The 19,469-nt window shown below is 44.6% G+C and overlaps 1 protein-coding gene across 1 annotated transcript in view; it reads right to left on the bottom strand.

The window, feature by feature from the left end:
- The window catches only part of LCP1 (lymphocyte cytosolic protein 1), a 104,808-nt gene that overhangs the window by 63,606 nt on the left and 21,733 nt on the right, over nucleotides 1–19,469 (bottom strand). The gene's annotated exons all lie outside the window — the stretch shown is intronic.

Here is a 19,469-nt window from a genome sequence, read left to right as displayed (position 1 = left end):
AAACTCAACTCTATGCCAAAACCCTGACCGCCCGTCCTGAGGGCTAATTCTTATCTTCAAAGAGAAGTGTTCAATGCTCAAGAAGCCTAAACACTGGTTGTGAAGGTTGTGTAGCATCCTGAGTCATGTAGGATGGGACATTACTCATAGCCTGTCTCCATGCTGCCTGGAGCCTGTGTAGCTCCAGAGACCAGCCCGCTATGGAGGAATGAAAACCTGAGGCTCTGCTCTGGCTGACAGTGAGTTGAAGATGCTTTGATCATTCAGTAAGTTTTTGTACTTGCAAGGGCTCTGGTTGGGGTGCGGCAGGAGGTGGGGTGGGCTGCGGAGGCTGCCCTTATACTTCTTTTGCTCCTTTGATTTCTCCTCTAGAAAGTTCTTGCTTCTGACCTCAAATGTCGGATCAAGCCCTTCTGGTATCTCCATCTACTTCATTCGCCAGCGGTGTGACAATGTCTTGGTCAGAACCCTACTGGGGCCATCTCTGGGGAGAGGGTGGCAGAAGAGCAGGAAGAGATGGGGATTCAGCTTGTTCTAGAGTGGTTCACCTCACAAAGAACCGTCAACCCTCTTGTGACTCCCTAGGGAAGACTGAGGGGGTGAACTGGACCTCATTTTCTCCATTGCATCCTTACTTCCAAGTAATACAGTGCGGGGATCGGGGGTTCAAGAGGCACCTAAATTCTTTCAGGACACCAGAGACACACCCATGTATCACTGTGACAGGACTGATCACCCTACGAAGCAGCCAAATGTTGGTGGTTTCCACTTTGGGGGGGTCAATCATCGGTCATCCGTGCAGCAGCACAGATAATGTGGTGGTCCTGAAGGGTGAAGATCTGTGAGATCACTGTGGAGCTCCCTAGTCTGCACCCCTTGTGGTTTCAGCATGGAATGGAGGGGTGATAGTAACATTTCATAAAGAGCAACAGAGACTCGACTCATTTGCCAGGGAGGAGAGCAGCCCCCTGCTCTCCTGTGTCTACTGCAGCCTGGTCATCAGACCTCCGAGGGATCTAAGGGAAGAGCAACATGCACTGGGGTGCAGCTTCAGTGGGCGCCTGTCTGGCAGCACTGGTGATTCAGAAATGAGTAAGACACAATCGCAGCGCTCCAGGAGCCCATAGTCTAGAGGAGAAAAACATGTAAGTCAGTAAATGCCATCAATGAAAGAGGCGAAAAGGCAGTGGAACATTGAGGCAGAGACACATGTCAGCAGAGATGATGTTGGAAGAGGGTGACATGTGTGGTTATGCCTAGCAGCTGATTCAGGTCGGAAAAAAAAAACACATTGGATTCCAGGCGACGTCTAGATTCTAGGAGATGAAAGCCAGTGAACTGTGCTGCTTGCAACCACCCACCTGCAGGAACCCTCCACACAAGCACTGGCTCAGCCCTGGCTCCACCTCAGCCAACCACCACCGCCTCACCCACATCCTGGGCCACTCCTTCAATCGTAATCTCGCCATCTGCCTCCCACAGCACCAGGCTACCCAGTGGAGGCAGGCAATTGTTTAGGTGTTAGACCAAAGCTTTTTCAGAGGAGTAGTTTATCTCTGTCAGTGTTTAGAATTGCTTGTGCAGCATGCTGATGAACAGTAGACCCATCTGGGTTTTATTATTCTTAGGGGCTTCCCTGATAGCTCAGTTGGTAAAGAATCCGCCTGCAATGCAGGAGACCCGGTTTGATTCCTGGGTCAGGAAGATCCCCTGGAGAAGGAATAGGCTACTCACTCCAGTATTCTTGGGCTTCCCTTGTGGCTTAGCTGGTAAAGAATCCACCTTTAATGCAGGAGACCTAGGTTCAATCCCTGGGTTGGGAAGATCTCCTGGAGAAGGGATAGGCTACCCATTCTGGTATTTTGGCCTGGAGAATTCCATGGACTGTATATAGTCCATGGGGTCGAAAATAGTTGGACACGACTGAGTGACTTTCACTTTCTATAGAACATGCCCCACTGATACTGAGCAACCTTCATTTCCACTTTCTATAAATTATGCCCCACCAATGACCTGTGCTCAGAGGACCCCTCCCACCTCCTACCCCACCATCCACACGCCTGTCCTGCCCCCTCCGCCACTCCCCTGGCCTGTGCTTTGCTTCCCTCTACTCCTGCTGCCCTCCCTCCAGTATCCCACCCCCGCATGCTCACAGCCTCAGTCCCTAAAACACCAGCTGCTATGCTCCAGCCACTGAACTGTAGAAAGTCCCAGAAACAGTTGAAATGCTATAAATTCAAGCTTCTTACCTTTGAATTACTTCTTAGACATACTTTTGTTCAATTTCATTCCTTCCTGACAGCAGGCATCCTCAAAGTGGGGTTCATGGACCCCAAGCATTTTATGCATGCTTTTGTGTCTACGGGCTTTTTTTCTGGCTTCATCATACTATTTATCACAGTATCACAGAGATCATCACAGAACCCCAAAGTTAGACCAAAGAGATTCTCGTCTCTTGCCTCAATCTCGCATTCTACCCTCCTGCATCCTTTCCTTACCCAAGATTCCTGCCCCTTGCTGACTGAGATGATACCCAAGTCACCAGGTATGAACTTCTTTCTCCAGCCTGCTCAACTCTCACAAGACCCACCTTCTTCTCTTTCATGCTTAGAGGAGGAGGTGTCATCTCTCTCTTCAAGGTCAACAGGTCTGCATTTTAATCTTAATCTTGTGTCTTCTGTTTAGATACATTGCTCCATCAATTATCTTGTGTTTTTCGAGCATCTTTGACAGCTTATGATTTCTCCATTTGCCTTTCACACACTGTGGGAATTGATCAAAGGGGACAACACTTCTACCTCACCCTACTGCCCCTCCCCTGCCCCTGATGTTTGATGCGCAGGGTGTAAGAGTAATTAAGATGAACATAATCTCCGTCTTTGCAGAATGTCCACTGTAGTCAAGGATGCAGACCAGTGACTTGGCAGTGGTACTCAGAACCACGACAGAAGAGAAGCTGGGTGCCCGTGGGAACACACAGCACTAACCCAGACCCAGGGTCTGGGAGGCATGCAGAATAAAGACCAGGAGTAAAGAAGCTGGGCCACTTCTCTGGTTGTCAAACCTCAGCTCTACTGCTGTACTGGAGAAGGAAATGACAATCCACTCCAGTATTCTTGTCTCAAAAAATCCCAGAACAGAGGAACCTGGTGGACTATAGCTCTTGGGGTCGCAAAGAGCCGGACGTGACTTAGCAACTGAGCATGCACCGCTGTATTAGTTGTGTGACCCTGGGCAAACTATTTACTATTTTTCATCTAGAAGGTGGGGATAGGAATAGTGTCCGTTCGGTACATTGCTGTGAGGGAAATGCCAACTGATGCACACAGAGAACTTGGAAGAGCGTCTGGCACACAGGAAATGCCATGTAAGTGTTAACCAGTCTCTTACTGTTTAGACCAGGTTCTGGACTTGGATTCCCTGGTGGTTCAGACGGTAAAAAAAAAAAAATCTGCCTGCAAAGTGGGATGAGTTCATCCCCTAGCTCAGGAAGAGCCCCTGGAGAAGGGAATGGCTACCCACTCCACTATTCTTGCCTGGGTAATTCCACGGACAGGGGAGCCTGGTGGGCTACAGTCCATGGATGGGGATGCAAAGAGTCGGAGATGCCTCAATGACTAACACTTTCACTTTCTGGACTAGATAGTTCATATACATTATTTTATTTATTCCTCACAAAAATCCTATGAATTAGGTATTATTTTTAATTTTCCTTCAATTTTGAAAAATTACAGTTTCCAAATCTACACTACCTCTCCACTGTAGAATTATACACTGACATCTTTGCTCTGAAATGACTCAGGATCTCCCACCCAGGCTGGTACAACATGCTCTCCTCCTACCTGGGCTTGTTTCATGCAACTTGTTTGAGCTTTTGGTTGTTAGCAGAAAAAAACAGAGGTCTTGAATGTGCTTCCATGATTCGACTTGGTCTCTTGTACTTCTGAGTCCACTGACCACGAAAAGACCATGAGCATGCATGCATGCTCAGTCATTTCAGTCATGTGCGACTTTTTGCATCCCCGTGGACTGTAGCCCACCAGGCTCCTCTGTCCATGGGATTCCCCAGGCAAGAAAACTGGAGTGGGTTGCCATGCCCTCGTCCATGGGATCTTCCTGATCCAGGATTCGAACCCCAAGTCTCCTGCATTGCAGGCACATTCTTTACCACTGAGCCACCAGGAAAGCCCTGAGAAAACCACATCTTTGTTCAATGGGAAGGAGGAGACACTTGAAGTGAACCTGAATCCACTGCACAGCCCAGGCCAATTCCAACTGACCTGCGTTCCGAAGCAGAGTCGTCCCAGCTGACCCAGGAACCTACGTTCCTTGCTGTAAACAATTGAGATTTGGAGGTTGTTTACTAGGCAGCTTTAACACAGAAATGGATGACGTGGGAACTTCCCTGTAAATCCAGTGTCTAAGACTCCACACTCCCAATGCAGGGGGCCTGAGTTCAATCCCTGGTCTGGAAACTAGAACCCACATGTTACAACTAAAGATCCTGCAGGTGGCAATGAAGATCCCACCACCTGAGGCAACTAAGACTTGGCATAACCAAATAAACATATAAATTAATAAATATTTTCAAAAATAAATGACTTGGACTTCTTCCCCAACCATTTAAAATTGTAGTCCTACTCCTGTCATTTTCAATCACCCTCATTCTGCTCTATAACTTCTACAGATTTAATACCTTCTAAAATATAGCTTTTTAAATTAAGCATATTGTCTCCTTCCAAACTTAAGCTCAGTGGCACTAGCAGTAAAGAACCCACCTGTCAATGCAGAAGATGAGAGATGCCGGTTTGATCCCTGGGTCAGGAAGATCCCCTGGAGACGGGAATGGCAACCTACTCCAGTATTCTTGCCTGGAGAATCAGAGATGCCTGGAGGGCTACAGTCCAGAGGGTTAGAGAATTGGACATGACTGAAGTGATGAAGCGACTCAGCGTGCATGCTGTTTCAGTTCAGTTCACTCAGTCGTGTCCGACTCTTTGCGACCCCATGAATCGCAGCACGCCAGGCCTCCCTGTCCATCACCAACTCCTGGAGTACACCCAAACTCATGTCCATTGAGTCGGTGATGCAATCCAATCATCTCATCCTCTGTCATCCCCTTCTCCTCCTGCCCTCAATCGTTTCCAGCATCAGGGTCTTTTCAAGTGAGTCAGCTCTCCGCATCAGGTGGCCAAAGTACTGGAGTGTCAGCTTCAACATCAGTCCTTCCAGTGAATATTCAGGACTGATTTCCTTTAGGATGGACTGGTTGGATCTCCTTGCAGTCCAAGGGACTCTCAAGAGTCTTCTCCAGCACCACAGTTCAAAAGCATCAATTCTTCTGTGCTCAACTTTCCTTAGAGTCCAACTCTCACATCCATACATGACCACTGGAAAAACCATAGCCTTGACTAGACGGACCTTTGTTGGCAAAGTAATGTCTCTCTGCTTTTTAACATGCTGTCTAGGTTGGTCATAACTTTCCTTCCAAGGAGTAAGCATCTTTTAATTTCATGGCTGCAATCACCATCTGCAGTGATTCTGGAGCCCAGAAAAATAAAGTCAGCCACTGTTTCCACTGTTTCTCCATCTATTTCCCATGATGTGATGGGACCAGATGCCATGATCTTCGTTTTCTGAATGTTGAGTTTTAAGCCAACTTTTTCACTCTCTTCTTTCACTTTCAAGAGGCTCTTTAGTTCTTCTTCACTTTCTGCCATAAGGGTGGTGTCATCTGCATATCTGAGGTTATTGATATTTCTCCCGGCAATCTTGATTCCGGCTTGTGCTTCATCCAGCCCAGCGTTTCTCATGATGTACTCTGCATATAAGTTAAATAAGCAGGGTGACAATATACAGTCTTGACATACTCCTTTTCCTATTTGGAACCAGTCTGTTGTTCCATGTCCAGTTCTGACTGTTGCTTCCTGACCTGCATACAGGTTTCTCAAGAGGCAGGTCAGGTGGTCTGGGATTCCCATCGCTTTCAGAATGTTCCACAGTTTATTGTGATCCACACAGTCAAAGGCTTTGGCATAGTCAATAAAGCAGAAATAGATGTTTTTCTGGAACTCTTTGCTTTTTCGATGATCCAGCGGATGTTGGCAATTTGATCTCTGGTTCCTCTGCCTTTTCTAAATCCAGCTTGAACATCTGGAAGTTCACAGTTCACGTATTGCTAAAGCCTGGCTTGGAGAATTTTGAGCATTACTTTACCAGTGTGTGAGTTGAGTGCAATTATGCGGTACTTTGATCTTTCTTTGGCTATTGCCTTTCTTTGGGATTGGAATGAAAACTGACCTTTTCCACTCCTGTGGCCACTGCTGAGTTTTCCAAGTTTGCTGCCATACTGAGTGCAGCACTTTCACAGCATCATCTTTTAGGATTTGAAAGAGCTCAACTGGAATTCCATCACCTCCACTAGCTTTGTTCGTAGTGATGCTTCCTGAAGCCCACCTGACTTCACATTCCAGGATATCCAGCTCTAGGTGAGTGTGAGTGATCACACCTTCGTGATTATCCTGGTTGTGAAGATCTTTTTTGTACAGTTCTTCTATGTATTTTCAGCACCTCTTTTTAATATCTTCTATTTCTGTTAGGTCCATACCATTTCTGTCTTTTACCGGCTCAGTTATGGAATGAAATGAAGTAGTGAATGAATGTTTACTGCACTTTTGCTTGATAGCAAAAATATGAAAGTAACAGGCAAGTGAATAAATTGTGGTTCAGTATAGTGTCTAGCAGGGAAAATGAGTAAAGTGGAACTAGATTGCCAAAGCAAGAGAAAATCTTAAAAATATAAAGGAGGTGGAAAGCAAAATTGCAGAATAATACCAATATGTTTCTAAATATTTTAAAGAACTATTATAGTGTGGTTTTTGGATGTCTCTGTATATGTGGGTGTTCATAATAAAAACATGTCTAAGTAATGATAGATACCAGTTCAAGAACATAGTTACCCCTGGCAAGTTAGGGAGACAGTGGGAAGGAAGGCAGAATAAAATAACTATGTCCACAGTAGAACGTTGAAACTTGGCAAAAGTAAGTGTTGAGTAGGATACTCTCTTTGATCACGTTTTAAATACTATTCATTCAAATTTAAAAATTACTTTCTTGATTAATAAGATCTTCATGGGGCTCAAAATGCAAAAGATGCAATAAATTATTTAGTAAAAATATTATTTTCCAACTCTATCCTCATGCAACCCAATTCTTCTTTTTTAATAATGGCTCTTTTGAGATATGATTCACATACCATAAAACTCATCTTTTAAAAGTGAAATTCAGGGATTTTTAATATACTGACAGGGTTGGGCAACATCACACTACGTGCTTCCAGAATATTTTCATCACCCCCAAAAGATACCTTGTACCATCAGCAGTTACTCCCCATTTAACCCCACCTCCCAAACTGCCAGCTATTACTGTATTATTTGCACCAACAGATTTCTCTGTTATGGACATATCATATGAATGGAATCATACAACATGTGGTCTTTAGTGACTTGCCTCTTTTACCTAGCAGAATGTTTTTAAGGGTCATCCATATTTGTATGGGTACTTCATTCCTTCCTACAGGAGAATGATACCCACTGTATGGATATGTTGTGCCAGTCATTCAGTCATGTCTGACCCCTCAAAACCCTATGGGCTGTATGCAGCCCACCAGGCTCCTCTGTCCACGGAATTCTCCAGGCAAGAATACTGCAGTGGGTAGCCATCCCTTCTCCAGGGGGATCTTCCCGACCCAGGGATTGAACCTGGGTCTCCTGCATTGCAGGTGGATTCTTTACCATCTGAGCCACCAGGGAAGCCCATAAGGAGATACCACATTTTATTTATTCATTCATTAACTGATAGACATTTGAATTTCTTCCACGTTTTGTATATTATGAATAATGTTGCTATGGACATTTGTGTACATGTCTTTTGTGTGGACATAAGTTTCAATTTTTTAATAAAATAATACATGTGCATAGTTTTGGAAGTCAAATATTACCTCCTGGTTTATAATGAAACACTGGTCTCCTGACACACTTCTCTACCTCTGACTCCCATTCCACCGAAACAATTATTTTCAACAGTTTGGCTATCTCTCTGCCATGTCATACTTCTTGGTGCTTTGCTTATACTATGCCTTGCTTTTTCGATATATTTTTTTAACTTCTTACTTGGGAGGTGAAGATTTAACCCTCACACTATGTGTACACATCAGCCCTCCCATCATTCTCTACAACAAGATCTTAAAGGTTATGACACCCTTCAAACCAATGTGCAGTTTTTACAACACCATGTAAATACTCATATCTGAGTTCCATCTGTTTGGCTTCTGTGTGCCTATTATTGATTCTGTACCAAACTCTCTCCAACAGAGCTAAGACACAATATGAAAAACCCAAAAACGGATCCAGTCCTTCCGAGAGTCTTCTGTTTTGCTGTCTGGTCCTGCTGTCCAGCTGCCATCTAGAAACTTCCATCCACCATCATCTTGGGAATCCCCTTCTTCCTCCGCTTTGGATCTTCTGCTTCTGGACCACAGACCTTCCACTTTCTTGGTCTACTTCCTTTCTTCATTAACACATCCTTTAGTGAGATTCCCAAGGAAGACTGCATGGGACAGAAACTTCTTGAGATGTTTTATAGCTAAAAACACACACAACCTTCGTTCTTGGAAGTCCACACAATCATTTTCTTTCAAAATTATGAAGAAACTGTTCCAGTGCTGGCTGTTGAGAGGCCTGCCAACCTATGGTCCTGGCTTAGGACCATACCCACAAGGACACGACCCTTGTATATCTTTTTTTCTTTCTTTCTGGAAATATTTAAGGGCTTTACTATATGCCTGACATCGCAGCACTTTATGATATGTCTTAAAGTGGGTCCATTTCCATCCACTGTGCTAGGGACTCAGTGGTCTCTTAATTTGGAAATTCAAGTATTTCGGTTCTGGGAAGTTTTTCTCTCCCTCTTTCTCTCTCATTTTCTTTCCTTACATTTTGATGTTCTTTTCCCTGGGATGAGTTTGGTCTGGGTGTCAGGCCTCCTGAATTGATCTTCTAATTCTCTGCCCCCTTGGTCTTTTCTCTTCTACAGTCAGGGAAGTTTTTTAACCTTTTCTTCAAAACTTCTATGGAACATTTTATTTCTTTTATCATTTAAAAAAATAACCCAAAGCTCTTTCTTTGAATTTCCCTTTTTTAATAGCAAGGTAGGGGTCAGGATGGGGTGCGGAGTGTCTTGCTGATCCTTATACAAGCTTTCTACCAGCCCTCCTGTCTGACGGCTCTTTCCTCTACCGCTGCCTTCAAAGGCACATGGCACCTCAGAGGCCTGAGCTTTGCTGACAGTCTCGAGTAGACTTTGAATTCGCGTTCTCTCTCATTACAAGCTTGGGGTCCACTCTGTCATGTGTGCTCAGGCCCTTTCCACAATCCCTCTGTCTAACGCCTTCAACATTCTGCTGAGGTTGCCCGTCCACTGTTGCCTCATTTGATACTGGTCTCTCCTACTAGACCGGGAGTCCCATGAGGCCAAGGGCTGGGTCTGTCTTGTTAACTTCTAAACACTATACCTGGCATTTCAAAAGTATCTGTTGAATAAATAAAGTGAAGAGGGCTAAGCTGAGCTTTAAAGGATGAGATGGAAAGGAGAGGCAGAAATGTACTCTGACCACAAGGGGCTGGCATGTGCAGATCATAGGTGACAGAAAGCAAGAACATCTAGAACCTGACACAGATAAGCATTCCCACAGTGAAAAGTGCAAGGTAGGGACTTTCCTGGTGGTCTAGAGGCTAAGACTCTGCTCTCCCAACGCAGGGGGCCCAGATCTGATCCCTGGTTGGGGAACTAGATTCCATAGGCGGCAACTAAGAGTTCACATGATGCAACTAAATATCTCACAACTAAGATCTTGGTGCAGCCAAAAAAAAGAAATATATAAATTTTTAAAGTAATTTATATTAAAAAAAAAAAAAAAAGCAAGGCAGCGAGGGGTGGGGTGCGGGAGGGTGCAAAGAAAGAGGAAAGGCTGGACAGTGTAGCAGAGACCAGATGGTGACGTGTCAAGATGGCAGCAAGGCTGGTTCCTCCTAAGGGCTGTGAGGGACCATCCGTTCCATGCCCCTCTCCCAGCTTCTGGTGGCTGCTGGCAGCCTTTGGTTTCCTTGGTTTGCAGAGGCATCACCCACATGCCAGCTGTGTCTGAATTTCCCCTTTTTATGAGGAGACAGTCGTACTGGATCAGGGCCCACTCCAATGACCTCACATTAACGTGATCATCTGCAAACAGCTTATTGCTAAATAAAGTGACATTCATGGGCATTGGGGATTAGGACTTCAACATCCTCTGTGTATGTGTGTGTTGGGCAGTGGTGGTGGGGGGGACACAATTCATAAGGGTCTTAGAAAGTGTCACAATCAGACCTGTATTTCAAACAAATAACAGTACCTCCAAAGAGAAGAAGGAGATGTTGAGGGCTGGAGTCGGGGAAAGGAGGATAAAGATCAGACCATTGCAGATGGCTTGCTTCCACACAGTATAAGCTGATGACAAGTGGTGGGTGGATTCAAGGGACATGTGTTCAGCGAAAAGGACAAGAAAGGACTGAGTGGACACGTAGGATGAGAGAGTACTTAAGGGGTAGGAGGGGTCGAGGATGCCCCATATCTGGATGGGAACCTGCTGTGGAGAATGGTACCCTTCAGTGAGACAGGAGGTGGCGCAGTGATACAGAACCTGCAGACGAGGCTTCACTCTCCGAGTCAGGAAGATCCCTGGAGAAGGAAATGGCAACCCACTCCAGTATTCTTACCTGGAGAATCCCATGGACAGAGGAGCCTGGAGGGTTATAGTCCATGGGGTCACAAAGCGTCAGACACAACTGAGCGACTGGGCAGGCACGCGCCCGTGTGCGCGCGCACACACACACACACACACACACACACACGAGAGGAATTCAGGAGGAGTGCATTTGGAAAAGAGGATTCTGAGTTTAGGAAATACGACCTTATTTCCTCAATTTTCTCATAGGCTTTACAGGTCTAGCTCTTCTAAAACTGATCTGAAGGACTTTACTCAGTCTTAATGTCCTTGCAATATTTGACCCTGTTACCCATTTTTTCTTTTCGCAAACTCTCTTCTCCATGAACGATTATTTATATTTAATTGCAAAATGAATAACTCCATTTTGAAATCCTGCTGTCACCTCAAATACCTAAAACTGAACTCATCGTTCTTCTGACAAAAAAGCTCATCCACACCCCATCCCTCACCTCAGTCCAGCCAGCGGTCTACCATTAGCCCAGGACAGGTCAGAGTATTCTCGACCCATATTTTTTTCTCGCTCTCACATGTGGACAAAGTTGCATCAATTTTTCCCTCAAGCGTTCGTGCATGCTCAGTCACTTTAGTCATGTCCGACTCCCTCAGCCCATGGGATTGTCCAGGCAAGAATACTGGAGTAGGTTGCCATGCCTGTCTCCAGGGGATCTTCCTGACCTAGGGGTCGAACCTGCATTGCAGGCAGGTTCTTTAATGGCTGGGCCACCAGGGAAGCCCCTGTTCCTCTCATAGTCTTTCCCAATCGTGTGCTCTCTGTGCCTTTTCTACCTTCTTTAAGCCCTTCCTACCGTAACCCTCAATGTGTGAACCGTGAACTCCCAGATGTTCAAGCAGGTTTTAGAAAAGGCAGAGGCACCAGAGATCAAATTGCCAACTGGATCATGGAGAAAGCAAGAGAGTTCCAGAAAAACATCTATTTCTGCTTCATTGACTATGCCAAAGCCTTTGACTGTGTGGATCACAGTAAACTGTGGAACATTCTGAAAGCGATGGGAATCCCAGACCACCTGACCTGCCTCTTGAGAAACCTGTATGCAGGTCAGGAAGCAACAGTCAGAACTGTACATGGAACAACAGATTGGTTCCAAATAGGAAAAGGAGTGTGTCAAGGCTGTATATTGTCACCTTGCTTATTTAACTTATATGCAGAGTACATCATGAGGAACGCTGGGCTGGAAGAAGCACAGGCTGGAATCAAGATTGCTGGGAGAAATATCAATAACCTCAGATATGCAGATGACACTACCCTTATGGCAGAAAGTGAAGAGGAACTCAAAACCCTCTTGATGAAAGTGAAAGAGGAGAGTGAAAAGGTTGGCTTGAAGCTCAACATTCAGAAAACAAAGATCATGGCATCTGGTTCCATCACTTCATGGGAAATAGATGGAAAAACAGTGGAAACAGTGTCAGACTTTGTTTTTTTGGGCTCCAAAATCACTGCAGATGCTGATTGCAGCCATGAAATTAAAAGACGCTTACTCCTTGGAAGGAAAGTTATGATCAACCTTGATAATACATTAAAAAGCAGAGACATTACTTTGCCAACAAAGGTCCATCTAGTCAAGGCTATGGCTTTTCCAGTGGTCATGTATGGATGTGAGAGTTGGACTGTGAAGAAAGCTGATCGCTGAAGAATTGATGCTTTTGAACTGTGGTGTTGGAGAAGACTCTTGAGAGCCCCTTGTACCGCAAGGAGATCCAACCAGTCCATTCTAAGGAAGATCGATCCTGGGTGTTCATTGGAAGGACTGATGCTAAAGCTGAAACTGCAATACTTTGGCCACCTCATCCAATGAGTTGACTCACTGGAAAAGACTCTGATGCTGGGAAGGGTTGGGGGCGGGAGGAGAAGGGGACGACTGAGAATGAGATGGCTGGATGGCATCACTGACTCTGTGGACATGAGTTTGAGTGAACTCCGGGAGTTGGTGATGGACAGGGAGGCCTGGAGTGCTGTCATTCATGGGGTCGCAGAGAGTCGGACACGACTGAGCGACTGAACTGAACTGAACTGAACCGTAACCCTCGGGCCTTGCATCAGCTTCCTGATTCACGATTTCCTGCCTGGCTGCCCCTTAACCCACCCTGCCTTTCGCCACTCACTGCAGTACTCTTCAAAAAGCTACACTGCCCTCCCAACACCGTCCTGCTCGTGAATCAGCTGACAGCACTTATCACGTCTGGGACAGTGTCCAAACTCAGCCTCCAGCCATCTTTCAAGCCTCATACTAACACCATAAACCCTCTCTGTCAACCCTCTGACATGCCTGGCACACCTCTCACTGCATCTATCAGACTCCTGTGCCCTCTTCCTGCCTGGCCTCCCCACTTCCTGTATCCATCAATCTCAGTCATTATCCTAGAATCAACAATAAGACCGGCTACATAATTTATGAACCCCATTGCAAAGGGACAACAAGGTCTTTCTGTTCAAAAATGATTAAGAACTTTCAGACCCTGACAGCAGAGCATGGAGCCCTTCTGAGCACAGGGCCCTGTGTGGCATGGGCCACACACTCATGAAGCGACCTCCGATCCAAGAATCCTTCCTTGACCATCAATCTATTCTTTCTTCCCTTCCTAAAATCTATACTGTTTGTTTATAACCCACTCTTTATAGTGACAGCATACTACCGTTGTCCATTAATCTCTAGGACTATCTAAGTGTTTGCAGCATCTTTGTTGGTCATCAAGCTCTTGTTACTGTTGTGTGTTATGCTGTGCTCAGATGCATAGTTGTGTCTGACTCTTTGTGATCCCATGGGCTGTGGCCTGTCAGGCTCCTCTGTCCATGGGATTCTTCCGGCAAGAATACTGGAGTGGGTTGCCATTTCCTACTCCAGGGGATCTTCCTGACTCAGGGAAACCCACGTCTCTTGCTTGGCAAGCAGATTCTTTTACCACTGGAAGCCTCCCAGCTGTTAGTAGGAAATTACTATGTGCCAAGCCCTCAGAAAACAAGATCGAGAGACTCAATCTCACAAACTGGAGGAGTTTACAATCTGGGAGGTTACCAAACACACTGACAATTACCATCCCCCGTGACAAACACTGTGAGAGACATACCCGGGGTACCAGTGACATGGGATTAGAGAAGCAGGCATCTTAGAAGATGTGGAGCTGAACCTCCCAAAGTGCACAGAAGCTTGTCAGGCAAAGGAGGGGAAAGAGAGTGACGAAGAGCATTTCAGGAAGAGGGACCCGCATAGACAGACAGTGCGGAGAATGTTACGTGCCTCTCCCAACTGAAACATCAGCTTCCAGAGGACAGGAACTGCACCTTCTCCTAGCACCTAAAATGATTCATTGCTCATAGTACAAATACAATAAATATTTGGTTCAGTGAGAAGGTAAGTCAATCCTATAAACAATATGGCATTTCAAAGTTAAATCAAAGAGCAAAAGTAATTAGATGTTTCAAATATACCTTTAAAATTTACACTCTGTAAGCATGACAGTACTTCCAGACAATTTATATAGGCAGCTGCCATATAAAGACTGACTCTTACACCTGTTTAATGCTAATTTTACTATCCCTTTTTGATAACAGTTCAGTGAAAGCTGATGAGAGCTCTTATCACCAGGTAGATTATAAAAGGAAAAGGCTGCTCATAGCTGCAAATTTTATTTTCACAAAATGTCAAGTACATAAAAATATTATCTCTGCAATATTTCTAAGTATTAAAAAGTTGAATCCAGCACACTACATGGGCTATGACCATTTCAAAAGCAGAAGTTTTGTGCATCTTTAGTTTATAACAACGCCCTAGATACTCACTGACATTTAATAACCCATTGGCACCAACAGAGTCACTAAAACGGATGCAGGCTGAAATGTATGCTACCTAAGTTCAACTTCTCATGCAGGGAATACAATATTTTCTCAACTTTTGTAAACAAGTATGGACTGTGAAGAATGCTGATTGCTGAGGAATTGATGCTTTTGAACTGTGGTGTTGGTTGGAGAAGACTCTTGAGAGTCCCTTGGACTGCAAGGAGATCCAACCAGTCCATTCTAAAGGAAATCAGTCCTGGGTGTTCATTGGAAGGACTGATGCTAAAGCTGAAACTCCAATACTTTGGCCACCTCATGCAAAGAGTTGACTCAATGGAAGAGACTCTGATGCTGGGAAGGATTGGGGGCGGGAGGAGAAGGGGACGACAGAGAATGAGATGGCTGGATGGCATCACCAACTCGATGGAGGTGAGTTTGAGTGAACTCCGGGAGTTGGTGATGGACAGGGAGGCCTGGCGTGCTGCGATTCATGGGGTCGCAAAGAGTGGGACACGACTGAGCGACTGAACTGAATTGAACTGATGCTGCTACTGCAGCTGAGACCATGTTTGAGATGTTCCCAACCACCAAGAATAGAAATACAAGGACAAGAATGTTTAAATAAGCACATACAAAACAATCTGGAGTAGGGAATGGCAACCCATTCAGTACTCTTGCTTGGAAAATCCATGGACAGAGGAGCCTGGCAGGCTACAGTTCACGGGGCCGCAAAGAGTCGGACACAACTGAGTGCCTGAGCCCGCACACAGAAAACAATAAAAGTGTGAAGCAAGTATTCAGATAGAAAGCCAAGAGCCTCTTAACAACGCAAACCAAAAAATAATCAAAATTTTAAAACAAACAAAAATATTTGAGGATGGTAGACAGGAAAAGCAAAAGGACTGAAATTTAAAATTTTAGAGACAAATCCTGATTCCAGTGTACACTAGCAGATCTTGAGTCAGGCATTTCCTCTTTCCTTAGCTGAACTCATATGTACATTGGAGAAAAATACCACCTATATCATAGGGTAACTTCAAAAATTAAATCAGTTGACACACACTAACTGTGGTCTTTGTTAGTGCCAAATTTTACTTGACTCTGAATTCATAAATTGCTATTTATATGAAAATAACTAAATATTTCACTATATTGATTCAGATTCATTCAATCAATCTTTAAAATTAAAATTCAACTGGAATTGATTGTGCATCTACTCTTGCTCCGTGCTGGGTACCATAACACATCTTACTGAATACTTTCAACAAACCCAAGTGGCATTTACTTTATCTATTTATTTATTACTTTTTATTTGACTGTGCCAGGTCTTAGCTGTGGCAAGCAGGATCACTGTTGCCACTTGCCAGGATCTCTAGTTGTAGGCATGTGGGATCTAGTGCCCTGAACAGGGAGCGCAGAGTCTTAACCACTGGACCACCAGGGAAGTCCTTACTCTATTCTAAAGTAATGAAACTGAGGCCCAGATGAAAAATTTTTGTGCTTTCTGTTTATCTGCACTGTAACATGAAAATATTTCTAGTCAAGTTCTCCATTCTTTAAATAGAGGTATGAATCAGCCGCTAATTCTCTACATTCCAGGCCAAAGGAAAGTCAGCAGAGCTTCAGTGAATTCAGACGACACTGTTTCCAGATTTCAATCACTCACTCATTAAGCAAGTGCTTATTGTGTACAACGATATGACAAGGCAGACCCAAAACAAATCACCTAGGTAAAGAGAATCTTAGGAAACTTGTGCGGTAGAAAGTAAAACCATGAAATAGATGGTTTTAGATTAGTCTGGTGGCAGACAAAAGGAACAGATGGGAAGTGACTGGAAACAGGAAGAATTAGAAAAACAGGGCTATGGATAAGGTGTAAGGCAACAACCGCCAGGCCTGGATGGTAGCATTGGACATGGAAGCAAGAGGTATTTCTGAGGCTGACTACCTACAGCAGATAAATGAGAAGATGATTCAAGGATGCCTTTGAGGTTAGTCAGCTAAGGAACTCAGGGAAGAGGGAGCACTTGGATAGACATGTGGCATTCAGGGAAGGCAAGGATGAAATCCACAAGGAGATCAGGGCCACACTGAGAATGCTCAGGGGAGCTCACCCGTGCAAATGCAAGCTACGGAACTGGACAGTGAGGCTGGCTGAAGGCAGAAGGTACAGACTGGAGCCTCATCACCACAGCTAACTAAGACCATGAGATGGCGTCAACCTTCCAGCAGGAAGAAGTACATGAGCAGAAGCACCAGGGCTGACATCTAAACATTAAGAGGGAGAATCTAGAATGATGGTACTGTTGAACCTATTGGCAGGGCAGCAATGGAGACACAGACACAGAGAAGAAACTTGTGGACACAGGGAAGGACAGGGTGGGGCAAATGGAGAGGGCAGCATGGAAATAAACACACTACTATATGAAAAACAGAAAGCCAGTGAGAACTTGCTTTGTGATGCAGGGAACTCAAACCCGGGCTCTATGACAACCTAGAAGGGTGGGATGGGCTGGGAGGTGGGAGGGAGGCTGAAGAGGGAGGGGAGGGGACATATGTGTGCCTACGAATGATTTATGTTGCTCTGTGGCAGAAACCAACACAATATTGTAAAGCAATTATCTTTCAATTAAAAATAAATAAATTTTTTAAAAAGAGAGGGAGAAAAGAGCCAATTCGATCAATTTTTTGGCATGTACAGGACTATATTTAAATAAGACTATTTTGTTATTTCTATTACTTTATAGATTAGATAATAAAGGACTACATTTTATTTTTCTGTATCCAGTAAAGGTTAAGTATCAATAACAGAGAAGGCATGTACACTTTAAATTCTGTCCATTTTGAGAAGAACTGTACTCAGGGAAAGGAAATCACAGCTGAACATGAAGTCTCTTGAACCAAATAGGAATATTAAGAATCCATTTCCATTTACACCAATGTGTAAGACCTGTTTCCATCAGCAAGTCCCTGGAAGTGCTCAGCAAGTCTGAAAACGTGCTTCTGCCTGCACTGATCCCAACAAATTCATCCATATTTTCCTCATTCATCCTCCTTACTGCAAGGCGCTCAGCCGGACACTGAGAGGTCAGTGGTGGATAAGATGGACACACTGCTCTTGTGGAGTTCATAGTCTAGTCCATGACGGTTCATACCCTGCCTCTTTGCTTCCAATTCAAAGCGATCAGGATTGAACCTCAGTGACATTTCTATGGTCCTTTGGTCACGTACTTCGTTTTATTTTTGACCACACTAGGTCTTCACTGTGGCAGGTGGGCGTTCCCTACTTGCACCACGCAGGCTCTCCAGTTGCGGCTCACAGGCTTAGTTGCCCTGCGGTATGCGGCATCTTAGTTTCCCGACCAGGGATCGAATTCATATCCCCTGCATGGGAAAGTGGATTCTTAACCACTGGACCACCAGGGAAATCCCTTGTATTTCTTATAGATGAAGGCTGAGGGCGTGTTAACCAGTAAGTGGAAGTCTTCTTTTAGATGAATTAGTCAGAAAATGGGACAATATGCCCCAATGGTTACACATGTAAACCTGAGTAGTTGTGTGGTTCCTGCTACCACTCCAGAGGGCTGTGTTGGTTGCTTACACAGTCAAGTTTTGGGCCTTACAGAGGCTTCCTTGTTGTTGTTCTGTCACTCAGTCGTGTCCGACTTTTTGAGACTTCACAGACAGAAGCATGCCAGGCTTCCCTGTCCTTCACCATCTCCTGGAGTTTACTCAAACTCATGTCCATTGAGTCGGTGATGCCATCCAACCATCTCATCCTCTTCTCATCCTATGCTCAATCTTTCCCAGCATCAGGGTCTTTTCCAAAGAGTCAGCTCTTTGCATCAGGTGGCCAAAATATTAGCGCTTCAGCTTCAGCATCAGGGCTTCCAGTGAATATTCAGGGTTGATTTCCTTTAGAAAGGACTAGGGGGCCTCTGTTCTCCGTGCTCTCCAAGGGACTCTCAAGGAGAACAGAGGCCTCCTAGTCCTTTATAACCAGTAAGAGGAATAAGAACATGAGAGGGGGAAAAATCCTTTGTCACCTCATCTCCTTTCTCGTCACATTGCTCCTTCCCATGTAAATCAAGAGAAATGAAGGATAAATGAAAGATAAACAGGAACTTCCCTGGCGGTCCAGCGGTTAACACTTTGCCCTCCAATGCAGGAGTTACAGGTTCAAACCCTGGTCAAGGAGCTAAGACCCCACATGCCTCTCGGTCAAAAAACCAAAACATGAAACAGAAGCAATATTGAAACAAATTCAATAAAGACTTTAAAAATGGTTCACACACACACACAAAAAAAAAACATTTAAAAAGATAACCAAAAATATATAGTATTTAAATTAAGAATGAAAACAAAAACAGGCCCCGGAAGAATGAACTTCTCCAAAACTATTCGGGGGGTGGGGTAGAGTCACTGAAGCTATAAATTTTCGTTTTGTAAGTATTCAGAGAGAGGAAGCAAACTTCAGAGGAAGTGTACCAACTCTGCTTACTCTAGCAAGGTGGTAGCAGCAGGCATCAGTGAGCACACAGGATTGTTCTAATCTCTGAGCCATTTCCCTGTGTATGGTTTGAGTCATTCTCAAATACCTCCCTGGACCAGGGAGGTAACTAAACTGAGCTAAATGTGCCAAGTGTAAGTGGCAGGGACCACTCTGGAAAATGTATGTCTTATCCAAGATAGTAGAAGAGGGAATGAAAATTGTTCAAGAGAAACCAATAATCTGGATTCTTCTGGGAAATCATCTGATGTTTTTTAAATAAAGGCAATGGATTTTAAAAAACTTAAAAGTCATCTTGGTTAATCTGTGATTCATCCAGAGGTCATTAATTTACAACCGCTGGT

Source organism: Moschus berezovskii, chromosome 13 (assembly GCF_049115385.1).
Source record: "Moschus berezovskii isolate FMDL1 chromosome 13, NW_MosBer_1.0, whole genome shotgun sequence".
Lineage (NCBI taxonomy): Eukaryota > Metazoa > Chordata > Mammalia > Artiodactyla > Moschidae > Moschus > Moschus berezovskii.
Note: the sequence above shows the minus strand (reverse complement) of the source record. Positions and strands in the feature narration are given on the sequence as shown.